Here is a 12,408-nt window from a genome sequence, read left to right as displayed (position 1 = left end):
GAAGTTTTGTTGATGATACAAGCATCTTCTTTTTGAAAAATCAATAAAAAAGAGGCTGCTATATTAATTCCCACAATGTATATGTAAAAAGAGTGTGGATTCTTCTGTTTACTTCTGGCAATGTGGAAGATATTAACAAGAATACTGACAGTAGGTAATCTAATAGAAGCATGACAACTGATAATTGAGCAGTACATTGATGGTAGTGTGTTTAATCTTTGTAAGGCGCATTACATCACTGTAAAATAAATGTTTGATGCAAGTGGTGAAAATGTAATATAGTAACAACAGGTTTTTGGCATTTTATCATATTTAAATGTTCTGTCTAGTTGTGAGTTCAGACATAAAAATTATATTTTAACAGTATTGACACGAGTGCCCCACCAAGAGAGTTTACTTTACTCTGTGTTCTATATTCTTGTTCTAACTCTTGGGAGCACTACCGGGCTTGGATATATAAGAACAGGTTCAATTGAACTGCCATGATTTATTAGATTTATGGATAATTGAATTTTCATACACTATTTAACACTCCGGTACTTCTAGACTAATTAATAGCCACTTAGGATTTAAGTGACTATACCAGTGCGCCGACCTCTTATCCTTCTCTTTTTTTCAAATCTGTAAAGAAGCCTAAGGTAGAGGAACAGTATGTACTAACATCAGTTTGTGTATGATTTGAAGATGTGCCTGATTTTGAAAATATTCCTGAGGAAATTGTTAACAGTTTCAAAGGAGCATACCTCCCAACATGGCCCTCTTCAGGAGGGACACAATGCTCTGCTTCTGGACTTTTCCCTTTCTCTATGATTGCCGGCACCTGTGTTGAACAGGTTAATGGATAAGAAGTGTGTTTCAGCACAGGTGATGGCAATCACAAATTAAAAGGGAAGTCCAGGAGAAGAGCCTACTGTTCTTCATGGAGAGGGTCATGTTGGGAGGTATCAAGGAAGAATGGTCAGAATGGTACCAGAGAAAAGATTTAAAGAAGGATTGTGGTCTCAGTTGTTGGAACAGCATGGCTTCAGTAAATTCTCTGGGAAAGAGGACTATTTTTTGATACCAGAAAATTATGTCCAACAGAAAATGTGGGGAGATAAATTTCAAAATGCTATTTTTGTGTGATTTACTTGAACTTAAAATAGCCCCCAGGTCTTGTATTTGGGGTGTCTCTCTTTTGGAATGCAGGGAAAGGTGAAACAAAAGGAGGTGTGATTATGCAAATTATTTGATGAATTGAGTCTTTAAGTGTAATAGAAAGTAAAAATAAAGACCAGAGATGATGATTAAAGATGTACGTTATTGAATAGGTGTTCTAATATTTGAAGATGTGCCTGATTTTAAAATATTTCTGACTAAGATCAAGTGTAGGTCTGGTTAGAGGCCAAGAGGAGTGTTTGCTTCGGCAGCACATATGCTAAAATTGGAACGATACAGAGAAGATTAGCATGGCCCCTGCACAAGGATAACATGCAAATTCATGAAGCATTCCATATTTTACAGGCCAAAAGGAGTGATATCACCTTGGGTGCTTTGTACAGCTTGAATTGGGCAATACTGCAGCATCATGGAATAAGAAATACAATTCGCTTTGTTGCTAAAGAAACCTTCAAAGATAGCTGTGAGATGGTGTGGCTCGTTATAGAACTGCTGGAGAAGCTGGCTGGGATCACAGTGAGTGACATTTATGTTTGCAGGATTTCCCCAAGCAGGGGATATTTTGTGTGACTTTTTATACCAATGGACTGTGCTTACACATGTGAAAGAGCTCTGAGCCTGCAAGTGGACAAGGCTGATGTGTATTGTATTTAGGACTTTCCCTCTGCTGGGTCGTTTGATGTCACTTTTTCCTAGCCGTAAGCCTGCCTGACTACCCACAAGCAGGTAAGATCCCACTTATTTGAGCTGCTTTTGCAAGGGTTTTCATTGATGCTTTTATTTATGTGGGCTAAGTGTCCACTAACTGTCCACATGTATGACCCTTTTGTGGAGCCTGACCAGATCAAGGCTTTCCTGACCCGGTATTGCTCATCTGTACGCGGCGGCGTACGCCTGCAAAATTACGTTGGCATATTTAATGGCAAGACCAAATTCTGGGTGCAGCTGTGCCTAGACCCGAGGGGATTGGAGGTGTAATGCATCCGCCTGCTAATTTCTCAATTGGGGGGGGGGGGAGGGGGGGGGGGAAGGGGGCGAAAGGTTATTTTACACTGACCAGCTCTATTATTGTTGAAATTGCTTCCACTTTGGGCACACTAAGGACACCTGCATGAGGGGTAAATGCTGCTGTAATTGTGGAATGTCAGACTACATGTCCCCAGTGCAAGAAATGTGACCTCTATGGTAGCCAGGACCACCTCATGCGCAACTGTACCCGTTTCATTGACCCCCCTCCCTCTGCTGCCAGTGTTCTTCAAAGCCTGTCTGCCCAGTCTGTGCCCTCGGTGTTATCTGGTGTGCATGTGGGTGCTTTAACTGCACAACCGCCTGTAATTGCCGCCAAGCCCGCTGCTTTAACTGTCACTGCTGTGGCGCCAAACCATTTTCAAATTCTGAGGAGCCGCCCACTCTGCCTGTCAGTGCGGAGAAGGGGGCGCAGCTCTCGCCGCTGAGAGCACTGCTGCTGCTGGGACGAGGGCCAAGGAGGAGAAAGCCGCCGCCGCCAGGGGAAGCGCTCCGGAGGTCGCGTCACCACTAAGTCCCGCCCCCCCCCACGGTTCAGAGGCTCCGTGGTAATTGAGGAATCCTGTCACTGACACCCGTCAGCCCTGCTGCGGGGTCCCGCCGCTGTGCCTGGACTGAGTCCTCTGATGCTGACTCGGAGGGCTCAGTGGAGTGGGATACTGTGTTTGGCGGGGGAAGGGGGGTTCCTGTATCCACCCGCTGTCCGTCTGCTGCAAATTCAGAAGACTTCACCCTGGTGCATCCTAAGCGAGGAGGTCCTGCTGCTGGTTATGCCAAGCGCCCTAGGCTGCAAGGTACTGTGACCACTGTTCCTACCACTAATCGTTATGATGGCTTGCTGCTAGATGAGGGGGATATGGAGGTTGCTGGTACCCCTGCTGCTGTGAGTGCTCCGGAGGTGGTGTTGGGGGCCAGCGTGTCATCTCCTGTATCTGTGTCTGTTGCTGGGGATCTGCAGGGGGGCTCTCCTGCTGTCCCTTACCTGGAAGCTGAGGATGTCCAGTCCAAGAAGAGCCCACTTTCCTTGTGGAATGGGCTTTTACAGATTTAGGATGCGGCAGTCCAGCCGTAGAATGTGCAAGTTGAATCGTGCTACAGATCCAGCGAGCAATAGTCTGCTTAGAAGCAGGAGCACCCAGCTTGTTGGGTGCATACAGGATAAATAGCGAGTCAGTTTTCCTGACTCCAGCCGTCCTGGAAACATATATTTTCAGGGCCCTGACTATGTCCAGTAACTTGGAATCCTCCAAGTCCCGAGTAGCCGCAGGCACCACAATAGGTTGGTTCACATGAAAAGCTGAAACAACCTTAGGAAGGAATTGGGAACGAGTCCTCAATTCCGCCCTATCCATATGAAAAATCAGATAAGGGCTTTTACATGACAAAGCCGCCAATTCTGATACACGCCTGGCCGACGCCAAGGCCAACAGCATGACCACTTTCCACGTGAGGTATTTTAGCTCCACGGTTTTAAGTGGCTTAAACCAATGCGACTTTAGGAAATCCAACACCACTTTGAGATCCCACGGTGCCACTGGAGGCACAAAAGGGGGCTGAATATGCAGCACTCCCTTAACAAAAGTCTAAACTTCAGGCAGTGAAGCCAGTTCTTTTTGGAAGAAAATCGACAGAGCCGAAATCTGGACCTTAATGGAACCCAATTTTAGGCCCATAGTCACTCCTGCCTGTAGGAAGTGCAAAAATCGACCGAGCTGAAATTCCTCCGTTGGGGCCTTCCTGGCCTCACACCAAGCAACATATTTGCGCTATATGCGGTGATAATGTCTTGCGGTCACATCTTTCCTAGCCTTATCAGCGTAGGAATGACTTCCTCCGGAATGCCCTTATCTCTTAGGATCCGGCGTTCAACCGCCATGCCGTCAAACGCAGCCGCGGTAAGTCTTCAGACAGGGCCCCTGCTGCAGCAGGTCCTGTCTGAGCGGCAGAGGCAATGGGTCCTCTGAGATCATTTCTTGAAGTTCTGGGTACCAAGCTCTTCTTGGCCAATCCGGAACAATGATTATAGTTCTTACTCTTCTTATTATTATCCTCAGTACCTTGGGTATGAGAGGAAGAGGAGGGAACACATAAACCGACTGGTACACCCACTGTGTCACTAGAGCGTCCGCAGCTATCGCCTGAGGGTCCCTTGACCTGGCGCAATATCTTTTTAGCTTTTTGTTGAGGCGGGACGCCATCAGGTCCACCTGTGGCCTTTCCCAACGGTTCACAATCATTTTGAAGACTTCTGGATGAAGTCCCCACTCTCCCGGGTGGAGGTCGTGTCTGCTGAGGAAGTCTGCTTCCCAGTTGTCCACTCCCGGAATGAACACTGCTGACAGTGCTAACACGTGATTTTCCGCCCATCGGAGAATCCTTGTGGCTTCCGCCATCGCCATCCTGCTTCTTGTGCCGCCCTGTCGGTTTACATGAGCGACCGCCGTGATGTTGTCTGACTGGATCAGCACTGGCTGGTGTTGAAGCAGGGGTCTTGCCTGACTTAGGGCATTGTAAATGGCCCTTAGCTCCAGAATATTTATGTGTAGGGAAGTCTCTTGGCTTGACCATAGTCCTTGGAAGTTTTTTCCCTATGTGACTGCCCCCCAGCCTCGAAGGCTGGCATCCGTGGTCACCAGGACCCAGTCCTGTATGCCGAATCTGCGGCCCTCTAGAAGATGAGCACTCTGTAGCCACCATAGCAGAGACACCCTGGTCCTTGGAGACAGGGTTATCAGCCGATGCATCTGAAGATGCGATCCGGACCACTTGTCCAACAGATCCCACTGAAAGATTCTTGCATGGAACCTGCCGAATGGAATTGCTTCGTAAGAAGCTACCATCTTTCCCAGGACTCGCGTACAGTGATGCACCGACACCTGTTTCGGTTTTAGGAGGTCTCTGACTAGAGATGACAGCTCCTTGGCTTTCTCCTCCGGGAGAAACACTTTTTTCTGGTCTGTGTCCAGAACCATCCCCAGGAACGGTAGACGTGTCGTAGGAACCAGCTGTGACTTTGGAATATTCAGAATCCAACCGTGCTGTTGTAGCACCTCCCGAGATAGTGCTACCCCGACCAACAACTGCTCCCTGGACCTCGCCTTTATAAGGAGATCGTCCAAGTACGGGATAATTAAAACTCCCTTTTTCCGAAGGAGTATCATCATTTCGGCCATTACCTTGGTAAATACCCTCGGTGCCGTGGATAGACCAAACGGCAACGTCTGGAATTGGTAATGACAGTCCTGTACCACAAATCTGAGGTACTCCTGGTGAGGAGGGTAAATGGGGACATGCAGGTAAGCATCCTTGATGTCCAGTGATACCATGTAATCCCCTTCGTCCAGGCTTGCAATAACCGCCCTAAGCGATTCCATCTTGAACTTGAACCTTCTTATATAAGTGTTCAAGGATATTAAATTTAAAATGGGTCTCACCGAACCGTCCGGTTTCGGTACCACAAATATTGTGGAATAGTAACCCCGTCCTTGTTGAAGGAGGGGTACCTTGACTATCACCTGCTGCGAATACAGCTTGTGAATTGCCTCCAGCACTGCCTCCCTGTCTGAGGGAGTTGTCAGCAAGGCAGATTTGAGGAAACGGCGAGGGGGAAACGGCGAGAATTCCAGCTTGTACCCCTGAGATACTACTTGTAGAATCCAGGGATCCACCCGTGAGCGAGCCCACTGGTCGCTGAAGTTCTTGAGACGGGCCCCCACCGCACCTGGCTCCGCCTGTGGAGCCCAAGCGTCATGCGGTGCTTAGAGGAGGCGGGGGAGGACTTTTGTTCCTGGGAACTGGCTGTATGTTGCAGCTTTTTCCCTCTACCTCAGGGCAGAAAGGACGCGCCTCTAACCCGCTTGCCTTTCTGGGGCCGAAAGGACTGTACCTGATAATACGGTGCTTTCTTTGGCTGTGAGGGAACATGGGGTAAAAATGTTGACTTCCCAGCAGTTGCTGTGGAAACTAGGTCCGAGAGACCATCCCCAATCAACTCCTCACCTTTGTAAGGCAAAACTTCCATGTGCCTTTTAGAATCTGTATCCCCTGTCCACTGCCGAGTCCACAATCCTCTCCTGGCAGAAATGGACATTGCGTTTATTCTAGATGCCAGCTGGCAAATATTCCTCTGTGCATCTCTCATGTATAAGACTGCGTCTTTACTATGCTCTATGGTTAGCAATATAGTGTCCCTGTCTAGGGTATCAATGTTTTCCGACAGGGAATCTGACCACGCAGCTGCAGCACTGCACATCCATGCTGAAGCAATAGCTGGTCTCAGTATAATGCCTGAGTGTGTATATACAGACTTCAGGATAGCCTCCTGCTTTCTATCCGCAGGCTCCTTTAGGGCGGCCGTGTCCGGAGACGGTAGTGCCACATTCTTTGACAGACGTGTGAGCGCTTTATCCACCCTAGGGAATGTCTCCCAACGTGACCTGTCCTCTGGCGGGAAAGGGTACGCCATTAGTAACTTTTTAGAAATTACCAGTGTCTTATCGGGGGAAGCCCACGCTTCTTCACACACTTCATTCAACTCATCTGATGGGGGAAAAACCACTGGTTGCTTTTTCTCCCCAAACATAATACCCTTTTTAGTGGTACCTGGGTTAATGTCAGAAATGTGCAACACATTTTTCATTGCCGTAATCATGCAACGGATGGCCCTAGTAGAATGTACATTAGTCTCGTCCTCGTCGACATCTGTGTCTGCCATCTGAGGTAGCGGGCGTTTTTGAGCCCCTGATGGCCTTTGAGACGCCTGGGCAGGCACTGGCTGAGTAGCCGGCTGTCCCACAGCTGTTATGTCATCGAACCTTTTATGCAAGGAGTTGACACTGTCGTGTAAAACCTTCCACATATCTACCCACTCTGGTGTCGACCCCGCAGGGGGTGACATCACACTTATCGGCACCTGCTCCACCTCCACATAAGCCTCCTCATCAAACATGTCGACACAGCCGTACCGACACACCGCACACACACAGGGAATGCTCTGACTGAGGACAGGACCCCACAAAGTCCTTTGGGGAGACAGAGAGAAAGTATGCCAGCACACACCAGAGCGCTATATAATGCAGGGATTCACACTACACACAGTTATTTTTCCCCTATAGCTGCTATACAGTTTGCGCCTAAATTTAGTGCCCCCCCTCTCTTTTTTACCCTATTGAGCCTGGAAACTGCAGGGGAGAGCCTTGGGAGCGTCCTTCCAGCGGAGCTGTGAGAGGAAATGGCGCCAGTGTGCTGAGGGAGATAGACCCGCCCCCTTCTCGGCGGACTTCTCCCGCTTTTTTAAGGATATTTTTGGCAGGGGATTTTACACATATATAGTCCTACTGACTATATTATGTGTTTTTGCCAAAGTAAGGTACTCTAATTGCAGCCCAGGGCGCCCCCCCCCCCCCCAGCACCCATCAGTGACCGGAGTGTGTGGTGTGCCTGGGGAGCAATGGCGGAGTGTGTGGTGTGCCTGGGGAGCAATGGCGCACAGCTGCAGTGCTGTGCGCTACCTTAATGAAGACCGGAGTCTTCAGCCGCCGATTTCCTGGACGTTCTTCTTGCTTCTGGCTCTGCAAGGGGGACGGCGGCGCGGCTCCGGGACCGGACGACCGAGGCTGGGCCTGTGTTCGATCCCTCTGGAGCTAATGGTGTCCAGTAGCCTAGAAGCCCAAGCTAGCTGCAAGCAGGTAGGTTCGCTTCTCTCCCCTAAGTCCCTCGTAGCAGTGAGTCTGTTGCCAGCAGATCTCACTGAAAATAAAAAAACTAAATATATACTTTCTTTTCTAAGAGCTCAGGAGAGGCCCTAGTGTGCAACCAGCTCGGCCGGGCACAAAATTCTAACTGGGGTCTGGAGGAGGGGCATAGAGGGAGGAGCCAGTGCACACCAGGTAGTCCTAAATCTTTCTTAGATGTGCCCAGTCTCCTGCGGAGCCCGCTATTCCCCATGGTCCTTACGGAGTTCCCAGCATCCACTAGGACGTCAGAGAAAACAGCAAACCCCTTTCTATTGTTGCTCCCATAATTTAATAAATATCTTCCCTTCATACATCCTGGCTCTTTTCCATCAAGGAGTTTCCCCAGAAGTCCATTTCACCTCAAGATAAGATTGACTTGAGTTTATGGATTTTATTTTCTTCATGTATGTAGAAGAAACTGGTTCTTCTCTAGTACCCTCAGAGTGCATTGGTGTTACCTGGTAGCACAAGTCTGTTTCATCAGTCGGATACAGTTCAGCATATAGCCAATTGTTCAAATCCTGATTTTCTAAACAAGCCACTACTTCAACCATAATCAGAGCATCTTCAAAATTACAGTGATCTTTGGGTTTAACTCCAATCCACCTGACATATTTGCATGTTGACAACCGAGGGGACTTCTTGATACATGCATATCACAGCTATCCCAGAAGACACTTTTAGGTTCCATTTCATCTTCATTGTTAAACAAGCCAAAAAATTAATTTATCTGTAAGGAGCTCAAATTTCTGTTCTGTTATCTGTTTGGAATTCCCTGCCTGAGGGAGTTGTAATGGCTGACTCAGTCAACACCTTTAAGAATGTGTTAGATAAATTCCTAATGGATAAGGATATCCAGGGTAACGGGGCATAGTCACGCACTATGGTTATTATAAAAAAGAGGGGTAAAACGTAACGGCAGTCATCAACATCAGTCAACATTTTATACAAAATTATCCTTCATAGGAGACCACAAATAGGTTGAACTCGATGGACAATTGTCTTTTTTCAACCTTAGATACTATGTTACTATGTATGTTACACTTATAATTAAGTCATCCGTTTGTACACTATAGGCATTAATGGTTTTATTATTGTTTCCAGTAGTGCTACAGTTTAGCACTGTGGTGGCTGGTAGGACTTGAAGATCAGTTGCAAACAATAGACATACATTTTCTGTAGTGGTTACTTGTTTCACACAAAACAGAAGCTCTAACAATAACTCCACAGGACAAACCAAATGCAGTGTTTCAGGTATGTCCTACTTGAATGGTATGTCCTACTTTTTGCACATTTTCCAAGAGGGAAAAACAACTTTTTTCTATAAACAGTTTAAGTAACTAAACAGGTGTGGTGTCCTTTCTTTCCTTTAAATAATGGTCTTGCAGCACCTTCAGAATGACATTGCAGGTGTCAGGGATGATCAGACCCAAAGCCTAGGGTGAGATGAGGGTCCCGAACTTCAGGTCCTCCAACAACCGCCCTCTAGACAGAAACCTCAGCGTAGCAGTCAGCCTCTCCTCAGCAGGGATGGCCCCCCGCATCTTGGTGTCCTGCCTCTCAATGTAGTGAGTCACAATGCCCAGAAACTCCTGGAAGATAGCGTCATCCACTCGCACGTAGATGCGATAATCTTCAGGGATATCGCCCTTAATCTCGGTCAGGAGAGACATGTGAACTCCTTGCTCCAAACCCTCTTCCGTTTCAGATCCCGGTCACGTTTCAGCTTCAAATAGCCATAGGCTAACAGATGTTGATACCTGTCGGAATCCATCTGAAAATAGGGTATAGCACTTTTGTTGAAACAAGCCAAACAAAGCAAAGCACACTAACAATGTGGAACACTCGGAAGGTATTAACTAGCCTCACTAATCACAGAGCAGCAGTGTGCACATGGGTAAAATGGCTGCTGCTATTTATATGCCTATTTGGCTCACCCCCCTAACACCAATCCAGCCAATCACATAGATGCAGTGTCCACAGGCATACTGGCTGCTGCTAGTTAATTTGTCTTTGGGCCAGCCCCCCTAGCACCCTAATCCAGCCCATCAGATGTATCTGATGGTTCCTGTGAATGCATGCTATACATCCCATGCGATATGTAGGTGTTTGACATATCGTATGCGATGTATAGCAGTCTCAAAAATGTCAAATTGTACAAAATCATTTGGAATCTTATGTAAACGCTTCCGGGAGAATTCAAGGGAAATCGCCCCGACTTCAGCCTCTAGACATATTGTTCTAGTGTATGGGGCCCTTAAGTACTGAAAAGTATTGACAATAAACCACCCATTATTTGCACCCTCACACCGCCCCAGAAAAAAATCAGACCATTTATGGCAGATGGTCAAACATTTTTTTGGAGTAAAAGGTTCCCTACAGTATGCTTTTTGTTGTTGTTGTTGCAGGACACCACTAGTCCCTAAAGAATATTATTGAGGAATTTTGGTGAAAATTATTTACTTATGTAAATTGTGACATCCTGAATGCGAAGTTATGTGGTAAGAGATGTGATTTACTTCTGTTTGACAAAATAAGATTGACAGCCACTAGCACTGGTTTTGCCTATAGGTAAATGCAATTGGTCCTGGACCACCAATCCAAGGTAACCCTGTAAGTGCCCTGAGGCTCCCCACACAATAAAGACACTTTGATAGGGCACACCAAAATCAAAGGAAAGGCAAAATAGCAGTGCAAGAAGGTTTAGCAGGTATACATCTCACCAACAAACTACAGGGCAGATATTCAATTATTTAGAATAGTCCTGCCCTCCCTAGTATGAAACCATGCCCAGTCTTTAAATGAACCTGAATCTTTCAAAACGTAAAAATCGTTCATAGACATCGTTCAGTTTGTGTGCACATTGCAGTTGATGGGAAATCGTTCATTGATCATATCGTTTATATCGCTGGAATCACCAAGTGTGTAGTGCCCTTGAGGTGCCGATTGGAATTAGTGAGAGGCTGCATCCACACTATGAGATATTGCATACAATATTGCATAGTGTGTACATAGGTTTTATCATTATGATGTGCTGCCCTGCGGATCTCATTTGACATCCAACATCTGAACTGCATGCAGTCTTGATGGTGCAATATCATGAGCATTTTTGGAGTGTGTACTTACAACCATACGAGTTTAGGGTGTTGAAGTCAGCCTGAACCCTCCTACTCCTCCTTGTGCTCCCTTAAAAACTCCAGCCCCATAAGATAACATTTCATCTTATCTTATTGTTTCATTGTATAGTGTGTATGCCTGATATCGTATGTCGGGAAATTGTATACAATATTGCACGGTGCGCACATCCTACTGGTGTGTGTATAAGTGTAGAGTTGATTAAAGTGATTGTAAAATGTCACTGGGTGATGTGTCTGAGACTGAAGTTTAGGATGTTTTGAAGAGTATGGGAAGGATGGAATCTTCAGGGAAAGATAGTTAGCTTGTAGAGTTTTGATAGTATGTGAGAAGTAGTGGAAGACTAGATTGAGGTTACACGTTATATTTTTGAGAATGTGTGGATGATTGATACTGTTCAGGTTGTTTTCCTGAAATGTTGTGGGATGTTAGAAATATTTGTGTGCTTAAAAAAAGATGGAAATAAGGTTAATGCTTGTGTGTGAATGATCTTGGGTAAACTTTATACGTTATATGTGGGCTATACATACTGGTGATGAGAAAGATGCTGAAGGTATGTGGAAGCATCAGAAATGGAAGCAATTTGTTAGATTGGACTAGATGGGGTGGGTGGAGCTTAGGAGGGTGTTTTATTCTGTGTATGTATTTTATTGCTATATCAATGTATTTGTTTTATTATGATGTATTATGCTATATGCTGTGGTGTTATTTTTTTAAATTATTAACGATAAGCAAGGTTTGCAAGTCTATTTTGGAATGTATTAATTGATGTTTTATATGTTACCATGTGATGAATGGAAAAAAATTATTATTCATTCTTACACATCAATGGTTATAAAAATAAAAGTGGCAAGTATCAATATTGTGGACAAAACAGGAAATATTTAAAAAAAATCTGTTCTTATCTATATAATATCTAAAATGCCACCTACCTGGGGGCCATATAGTAAATGGATTTTTAGAACAGGGAGATGGAAGAAGAGCATGCTCTGTCCACTCCACGCATTGACCCGGTATTGCAGTACCTCCAGGACCAGTGCACCTTTCCTATTCTGTCTTCCAAAAATAGGACTAGTGACCATGTCTTTGCTTTTTTCCCAGGGTTTGCCTTTGCAAAGGTCTTGCAGCATAGCATTGCTGAACTCCTGGATTTGGGGGGATTTTGCAAGCAGGCTTACACTGCTGCAAAATTGTATTCAAGCGTTGCTGTTCCTTGCAAAATGCTACAATGGATGAATAAAATGAATAAAAGCAACCTGAGAACTACTGTGTGGAGTCTTGTTTTGTGTCTACTTCTTGTCTCCATTGAATTCCCTCCTTCTACACATGGCAAATTTAAACGCTGAGGGGCCAT

General features: G+C 45.9%; 1 non-coding gene and 1 pseudogene across 1 annotated transcript; both read left to right on the top strand.

Annotated features, from left to right (window-relative positions):
- The first annotated feature begins 1,393 nt into the window (after positions 1 to 1,393).
- On the top strand, positions 1,394 to 1,500 carry LOC134899961 (U6 spliceosomal RNA). Its single transcript, XR_010173485.1, has one exon. It is a non-coding gene; the product is annotated as a U6 spliceosomal RNA (small nuclear RNA).
- Positions 1,501 to 11,934: 10,434 nt separating this feature from the next.
- On the top strand, positions 11,935 to 12,101 carry LOC134899789 (U2 spliceosomal RNA; annotated as a pseudogene).
- The last annotated feature ends 307 nt before the right edge of the window (positions 12,102 to 12,408 follow it).

This window comes from Pseudophryne corroboree, chromosome 3 (genome assembly GCF_028390025.1).
Source record: "Pseudophryne corroboree isolate aPseCor3 chromosome 3, aPseCor3.hap2, whole genome shotgun sequence".
NCBI classification, from domain to species: Eukaryota; Metazoa; Chordata; class Amphibia; order Anura; family Myobatrachidae; genus Pseudophryne; species Pseudophryne corroboree.
The sequence above is the reverse complement of the archived record's forward strand: the minus strand, read 5'-3'. Positions and strand labels throughout refer to the sequence as shown.